The sequence below is a fragment of the Rhinolophus sinicus genome, linkage group LG02 (assembly GCF_036562045.2).
Source record: "Rhinolophus sinicus isolate RSC01 linkage group LG02, ASM3656204v1, whole genome shotgun sequence".
Taxonomy (NCBI): domain Eukaryota; kingdom Metazoa; phylum Chordata; class Mammalia; order Chiroptera; family Rhinolophidae; genus Rhinolophus; species Rhinolophus sinicus.
Genome location: NC_133752.1, coordinates 169,365,620 through 169,374,740, shown reverse-complemented (window position 1 = coordinate 169,374,740; position 9,121 = coordinate 169,365,620). Strand labels below are relative to the sequence as shown.

Genomic DNA, 9,121 nt, shown 5'->3' with positions numbered 1-9,121 from the left:
TTTTCACATTTCATTGAGTGGAACTAGTAACTTGCCCACATCTAGTTGAATGAGAGGCTGGGAAATGTGGTCTTTGACTGGATGGCCATTAATATAGGAGTGGAAAGAGATACTGGAACATACCTTGCAGTCCACTGCCAAATATCCAGGTACACACTTCTACTTCTCCCCACTTAATTCTTCCCTCTCTACACATATACACCCAATATTGAAGTCCAATTTCAAAATAAATAGATAGGTAGGCAGATGATAGATAGATAGATAGATAGATAGATAGATAGATAGATAGATAGATAGATAGATAGATAGATAGATAAATTAATAAATAAACAAATAAGTAAATGGAAGAGCACAGTGTTGGAATTACAGTGGTAAGTATAGCTGGCTTCCAAAAAACTGGAAGAATAGGAAAAGCACAGCTGTCATTTTTCAAAGCAATGATCAAATCCTACTGGATAAAAATTTCAAACATTTCTTGCTCTGGCAATAAAATAATTTCCTTGACCAAATCCTGATTGTATTATCTGGGAGAAACTCATTTGTCCTTTGCCATTTATGGTTCTGTTTACTTTGGGATATTTGTCTTTGTCCACTATTTCTACTACCATAAGAACTGGTTTGCTTGTCACCATCCTGATTCATGTTCATTGTTCTGGTGCAATATCAATATTGAACGAATGAATTCTTTCTTCTAAATATGTTTCCTTTCACTCTCAAAAGCATTTGATTACCCTATAATTATCTCCTTAAGAGAGAATTGGACACTATTTCCTCCTTGGAGACTGCACATATTTTCTGGGCTATGTTCTGCTAGGCCAGTTGAGAGGCTTGTGGAGTTGCTTTAAAGGTCAAATACACACTGGCTTTTGAAGATCAATATAATTCCTAAAAAACAGTATGCTTTTGCTCTAGTTACTGACAGTCAGATCCAAGGGCAAATAACCATAACCAAAGATTTAATCTAGACAAGACTTCTATGCTTCCAGACTATCATTTTATATTTACTGTTCTCTTTGCTCAGCATATTTTTGCTTTCCCTCAATTTAATGGTGTCTACTTTGAAGTTATCTGAAAATATTAGTTTAGGTAGGAAAGCATAACCCTTAATTTAACCTTTGAAACTAGAATGTACCCCAATAACTTAAAAGTTCTAATGTGGGCATTTGAGGACACCAGAGGCCCATTTATTGCTAAAGCTGCTTCTTTAAAATTACCTCTTATAACCAGCCCAAGTATATCTTGTTGTGCAGAACTTTGCACAACAAAAAAATAACAAACATATACAGAGGGTGCCAAAAAAATGTATACACAATTTAAGAAGGTAAAACTGCATTAAAATTGTAATACTCAATCTATATCCATAACAAAAGATGAATACAAGTCACGTTTGACTTCTGCAATTACAAAAGGTGCTCAAAGTGGTTACCATCAGCTTCCAGACATGTCTGACTACGGCAAACTACTGTTTGAGCAACGTTGACCAAAGTGTCCACTTGTATACATTTTTTTGGCATCCCCAGTATAATTATTCTGATTTTTTTTCAATGTTCTGAATTTTTCCAAACAGGTCAGAGGTTACATGTTTTTTGGCAAGAAGTCTACCTTTTTAAGGATTATAAGTGACAGTTTTACCAAATGTTCTATCATGGAGTAGTGAGGATCACTGGCTTTCCAGCCTTCAGGATCTGTGCCCCTGCTACTCATTACCCAACTATTAAACCAATGCATCATTTATTATTATTATTATTATTATTATTATTATTATTATTATTGTAGAGTTCCATTTCTAGTAATCAAATTATGTTTTACTTATGATTAAGATGGTATTTTTAAAAAGAAAGAGTCTATAATCCAGCATTTTAAACTAGAAATTGGGCTCATTAAATAATTCAGGGGTAGGTGGTTTGTTATTGGCAGAGCATTCTACCATTCTCAACATGTAACTTTTATCTCTGGATTGAGGAAAGTTGTTCAACCGTTGCTATCACATAGTAATCAGACAGAGTGAAGGATGCCAGAATATTGTATGCAGTGTCCTTCTCAGGACAAACCAGAAATACCAAACATAACAGTCTTTTAAATTGCATTATCTAAAACTTAGACATATAGTTACACCTATCAATAAGGGAGCTGAAAAGGCAGTTTTTGGTTGGATAAATATGTGACCAGGTGAAACTATTTAGAAAGACGTTAAGAACAGATATTGGGCAACAACTCACAGTCTGACAAACTACTATGAGACATTTGTGGAGAAACAGATCTAAATATTTAGAGCAAGAAAGAAAGATTTAATACAGAGAATAAAGTACCTTCAAAAATAATGAAAGAGCCAGAGTGGTGGGCTCTAAACTAGAACAGAACGCTACAGAACTGACAGATCCAGGAACTGAGGCCACCACTGCAACTTCTGAGTACAAACACTCCATTTTAAAAGCAATCCCCAAACCAGAAAGCTGGGGATTAGCTGTCACCACTACTTTTGACACAGCTGCCTCTCAATACCAAGGGAAATGGAAGAACGAACACTAGAGTATTGCTTTAGAAACCAAGATCTTGTTTACCAATAAAAATATAAAATAAAATAAAAATCCAAAGCAACACAAATATCCCTTGCTTCCACCACCTTAAATGTGTGCAAATACATCTTAATGGGATAAACTAATTTTCATCCTCACTCTTGGGAAATGTCACTTGAAGCTTTTGAGAACCTAGTCAGACATGTACATGAGAAAGAAGGTTGGGACAGTGTTTAATGAGCCAGTCCACAGCTTTCAGCAGTGCTGCTAACGAACAGTGGGCACCCCAGCGAAGCAGATATTGTTAAAGCTTTATTTTATTCCAACTGAATACTCTTTAACAAAGAGTTTTCATCTGTGTTTATTCTTTAGTAATTGAATAACCTTTTTAAATGAAATCATTGGATTGATTTCACAAAAAATCTCAAGAAACTCAGTTTGTATAAGGTTTGGGAATATCAATTTCTTGCTCCTTTACACTAGACTTTAAATAAATATTACTTTTGAAGGTCTGAAGTTTCTATCTTTATAAAGACTTCATGGTCTACTGATTCACTTTTTCCCTCCTCTCGAGCTACAGTGAATGAAAGAGCAAGCAACTGACTTTTACTATAAACAACAATGCCACTAGCACTGAATTTCAAAAGAACTTGATGAAGACAGTTCCTTTTCTTCATCTGTTTCCTAATATTTGCTATGGGAATATACAAATTATTTTATCATATCTGCAACCGGGTTCATTTTTCAATGAGGCAGTACCTCGCTCAGATCACTCTACTAGGCAACAGGGCTGGGGGTGGGAAGCTGTACTGTACCATCCATGTTAGCAGCACCTTCCCAGTCTCGTTCATTACACTATACCCAGTACCAAGCACTGTGAAGCACCAGGCAAACACTGTATAAGAATTCTTAACTTAGTAAGTGAGGTCCTGCTTTCAAAAGGGTTTATAAAAATAATATCAGGAAAAGAAGGTTAGAAAAAAAGCTGAGCACATATAAAACATGCATGTAGCTCGTCTCAAGGTTCTGGATCATAACTCTTTGTATTCAGTTTTAAAGATGATTATTACATTCTATACTGCTGGCAAGGTCACTGTTGAAGAAACTTTCTGAGGTCTGAGGCAAGACTACAGCCTTATTAGCAAGGACACCTAAAACTTATCTTTGAATATGTGCTCTAAACATTTAGGAATTATCAAAACAGAAATTACATTAAGAGTGGGAGGAAATAAACACATTTAGAAAGAAATTAGTAGGTTATATGTACTTAGACATATAATGCACCAAGCAGGAAAGTTTTAGGAGGCTATCTACACTTAAAACTTTTGCCTTAAATTTAAAATCTAAGACTTTGAAATTTTGCATTTTATAATAAAGACCATAGGCAAAATAACCTAAAGTAATAGTAATACAACACATAGGAAATTGAACAAACTAAATTGTAAAGATTGCTTTCTTTTCCTAAAACACTTGGCATTCCAGTGTTGAAGGCTGATCATTTTATCCTAAATGCTTTGCCTGAAAAATAAGTAAACTACTACATAGGAGAAAAGGTTTTACATGTTTACTCACAGGCATAGAACAAAGCCATGGAAAAGTAAATGACAGAAATAGCATAACTATCCATCTGATTTTATTTTTTATTAAAAGTTCTACTAAAATTGGTAAGCATACGTGTCAAATAAGGAAATAGATGGTATTGAAGGACTTGTTTTCAATGAAAACAAAGTACAAGGTACATTTTGGTACCCTTTCTTGTTAATAAATAATGATTATCAAACTGTACTAACCCTAATCTTTCAGTCTTACCAAGATTAGATTGTTCTTTTCAAACCAGTCCAGTTCTCTTAGCTTCTCCTCTAGTATGTACACGAATCTACCCTAATATATGGGAAGACATTTGTACGTACACAAATTGCTTATTTTTCAAGGGTCTATTTAAAATCAGTGGCTCATTTTAGGAATTAGGGAGAGAATAAGTGTTTAACATAAATTTATTGAGGAACGATCACTACATGTAAAGCTAATTTTAAGCCCCTCTACCTCTTCAGAGTCCCAAAGTCAATAGTTGCAATCTAGGTTTTTATTGGTATATGAAGGGGCAATCATTCTCTTATGGCACCACCCTCAATTTCTAGGTGAAGCTTCCATTCTGTCTTAACCTCTCACACCTGTGTTGCTCGGGAAGACTAGGAGTATGAAGGAGGATGCACAATACTGAAGCTTCCATATTATAAATATATACTTTATAAGCAGCACTGAAAGTGAATGCAGTTCTCAACTTTCAATTCTGTATCCTTCCATCCAAAAACAATCAGTCTTAGAAAACAGAACCTAATATAAAATTAAAAAGGAAAAAGAGAAAAGAAGAAGAATCCATGATATATTTTGGTAACAAAACAAGTGACCTAACATATTTTTGGTTAAAACGTTCCCCAAGAAAGTAAGCAAGTTACTGGCTGAACCGAGTTCTTGGATACAATGATAAAACGCCATGTGTTGCCACAAAATCTCCACATAGTGCTCATTTTCAACAGCATATACCAAAACCACAACAAACTGTGGACATCTATCTTCTGCTAACCCTGTAAGCATTCTTTTTTTTTTCCTGTTTCAAATATGATTAGATAATAAAAATTATTTTTAAATTGAAATGTACTATGACTCTCAAGCTTGAGCAAACAAAACTGAGATTATTTTAAGGTAGAAAAAAAATGTGAATATATTAAATCCTAACGAAGTACATAACTTGATAGTCACACTCACAGAATAGCTAAAGTAGCATTTCCAAGAACGCACCTCTTCTTCTATGAACTGAAATCACTGTTTTCACTGTTCTGATCCACTCTCACATTCAAATGCATGATAACATGAGCAGAGGTACTTTGAGGAGACATATGCTCACCTTACCTAGTTTTTTCAAAAATATGTGTTTTTGAATATTGATGTTCAGTATGCTTTGGCACAACTTCTGTTTCCAACAGAAAAGTTAATTCATTGTAAAGTTTTTGGCTTACATCCTGTATTTATTATGTAAACTCCTTTTTTCCATACAACGCTCCAGTGTTTGGCGAAAACGCGATTGCCAAACACGCCAAACCTGCCAAACAGGAATAAAGGTTACAGTGGAAGCATGTTACCTTGAAATAGAAGTGTTTTAGCTTGTCTGAGCATTTTTCACTCTTGAAAAGAAATGAGATCGTGTTTCATTTCAGGAAGATCTATGCTTCAGGTAAGAGACTGAAACAAATAAACTTCCTATACTTAACCAAATACAAAAGAGAATATTTGAATTCAAATGTATTGTTGAGGCAAAGTAGCTCTTTAATTATACGGTGAAACTTAAATAATAGATGGATTTAAACTCTAAGTTTATAAATATTCTCCAGAAGACAGCTCTTTGCTGAAGAACTGATTATGCCATGGTTATTCCTTCTTTCTTTCCCTCTTTCTTTGTCTCTCTCTTCCTCTGTCTCTCTTCTCCCCGCCCCCACATGGCAGACGCCATAGTTAGGTTGATAGGATATCCTTTTCATCATCTCCTAACTGCTCACTTCCCTGTCCATCAGTCTTGGGCCAATTTCAGTCATATCTGCTGGTAGATTTTTTTCCTTTGCACACATTTTCTTCAGCGTCTTGGCGCTAGTGCCGATAGTCTATAGACTGCATGCGGATGATGTCTCCAAAAGGAAATTCTTATTAAATGAAGGGTGGATATTCTTAGCATATAGGCTTCAAACTGATTAGAGTTTCTGCTGGAGAAAGCAGCTGTTTTCATCCTGTTGTGTCACTCCATTCCACGCTGTCCTGTCTGTTTACTTTTGTATCTGCAGCTCATGGAAAGTCAATGGAAAACCAGTATGTGTCCCAATTGTCCCCTTACTGTCTTATCGGGTAAACAATTAAATGTCTGATACTCAGGATTGAAGATAAAAAATATACCCCACTTTCAAAAAAAAATCATAATGTATAACTTGCGTATAGTGTTAAACTTTTTAAATGCATTATTTAATGTAATATTAGATATCGAGTAACAGACTCAGAGAGGTTAAAGAACCCGTCACCTATGTGATCAATAAGGTTTTCTTATTCCAATTGTGGGGGGGGAGGGGCACTCTTTCCCTGACCTGCTACTTGCACTCTATACATGTCTACCTTCCATCTGAAGCATGTAGAAAGCAAGTTTGTGAACTGAGTATAAGGAAATACTACCGTAATCCAGCTGGCGCAAAAAAAAAAAAGGAGGGGGCGGGGAGAAAGGGAGGGAGAGAGAGCGTTTCATCCAGCTATTGTTTTCTAGGGTCAGGTTAAGTAGATGAGTTAACTTATTCATTAAATGAACAAGATCATATGCTGGCAATGTGAGCCTCCAGGCTATGATTTCACATTTTTTTCTCTCAGAGGTGGGATTGTTTCATCATGAGGAAGCCCTCTTAAAGTAAGCAAAAAGCAAAGTACAATTCTCTTGGAGCTTATAAAGAAAAAAATGATACCCTAGTCATTGCCTAAATATAAAGGTATTTCTAACTAAATTATTACTTTGTTTACAAATTTATGGTCTGATGAAATGACATAGATAATCATAGCAAAAATGAATTGTTATAATTTTTTAGGCACAAATCTATTTTTACCATTCTCAACTCCTAGCAATAGTTCTTATATGACACAATTTGTCCATTTTTAAGTTATTATTCTGATTTATTTTTCTGTTGGATGGAATATTTTCAAGAATTATTTTCAGCTACGGGTGATGTGTATCTCTGAACTTCTAATTTACACAAAAATGGTTTTCTTTTCTTATTTTGTATTTCTAAATATTTTTGTAAATTTATTGTGATTTTCTTTCTTCTTGTGTTATTTAAAAATGTTTCTGAGATTGAAACATGTGAGTCCTTTTCTAAATTATCTTCTTTTTACTGATAATTTAACTACATTGAAATCAGACAGAATAGTCTGAATACTGACTTTGAATTATGTTAAAAGTCACCTAATAAATGGTCCAACTTCCATAAGCAATACATGTCCTTGAAAAAAATGTGTAATTTCCATTCATTGAATGTAACATTCTATATATGTTCATTACATCAAACTTGTTTTTTTTTTTCAAATCTACGTGCCTAATTATATTTTTGTCTAATTGATTTATAAACCATGATATTTCCCTGAAATCCTTCCATTATGAAGGTCAGTTTCTCAGTAGTACTGTAATATGTTGTGATACAATTTTGAAGAAATTCGTTTTAGTACATATCTGAGATACACACCTGATGAATCGAATCTTTTACTTCTGTAAAGTGCTTCTCTTCACTTCCAGTAATGTTTTGCTGGTTGGTCTCTTCTGTCTGTTTTTAATATAACTACACCTATTTTCTATTACTGTTGCTGTTGCTACTTGTTTGGGATATCTTTTTCCATCCCTTCAATTTTAAGCAATTTTTATCCTTGCATATCTGGTATGTCTCCAGCAAACCCAATTAGCTTTTCTTTCTTTTATAATACAACTATCTAGAGGTTTTATATGATATATTTAGACCATTTACATTTATGTGCTTATGATATACACCTTTTCATTTCTACCATTTTAGAGAATGTTTATAATTGTACCATTTTCTATGTTTTTCCCACTGATGGACCTTCTTTCAAGTTGATTAAGGGTTGTTGTGGGGGTTTTTTCTATCCATTTTCTTTTCTCTTTCTACTTGTAGAAAGATACATCCTCTATTATTTTAGTAGTTACATCTAGAAATTTAACATGCATTTTTTAAATCTAAAGTTATCTATATCTGTACTTCTTCCTGGACAACAAAATTAACTTTTAAAATTTGGATCACCCAACTCCAACTTTCATAGCCTTGTGATTTAGCATAAAACTATATCTAATTACTTTGATCTCCAAATTAGAAAATATTACTGCCAGAACCCATACAACCCAGGTAATTTTTTTTTCTGATGTTTGAGACAGAGAACAGGGTAGAGGCCTTTCATATGACTTACCTTAGTTGTCTCTGTTATTACGTTGGTGCAAAAGTAATTGCGGTTTAAAAGGTAAAAAATAATTGCAAAAATAGCAATTACTTTTGCACCAACCTAATACTAAGTGGTCACATATTTAGGTTTTTTTGGTAGCAAAATAGTCCATTTTAGTAAATTTTCATTTCACTATTTGTATTCATTTTCATGAATTTGTATCGATTTCCAATGACTTTGCCAACTAAATATCTTTGTTATTTCAAATTATTTTTAAGCCTCTACTTGAGTTACCAAAACGTTTTCTATTATAAAGGTAAGAAGTGAATAATGCATATAGTACTTCTTAAAAATCAAAGAACCATAAGTAGTGTCCAAAATAAAAATCAAGGCTAAAAACCTTCCTTCTAAATATTTTGAAAGTACAGAACTTGGTTTGTTAATCTTTATACAGACAGCACCATATAATTAATTTTTCACCTCATTCTTTAAGTTTGTAAATTACTACCAATCAAGAATTTTTTTATAATACCAGTTTTCTAAAAGATTGTATCAAAATCACTAGCATCGAGGTTGGGTAGTTGAGTTGATCTTTTAAAATGAATCATTTTTTTCTGATTATAAGAGTTGATCCTAAC

General features: G+C 33.7%; 1 protein-coding gene across 1 annotated transcript in view; it reads left to right on the top strand.

The window, feature by feature from the left end:
- Positions 1-5,655: 5,655 nt before the first annotated feature.
- PIK3C2G (phosphatidylinositol-4-phosphate 3-kinase catalytic subunit type 2 gamma) overlaps positions 5,656-9,121 on the top strand; it is a 276,245-nt gene continuing 272,779 nt past the window's right edge. The window contains exon 1 of the mRNA XM_019744695.2: positions 5,656-5,748. The gene's annotated coding sequence lies outside the window, so the exon portion shown is untranslated. The remainder of the gene's footprint in view (positions 5,749-9,121) is intronic.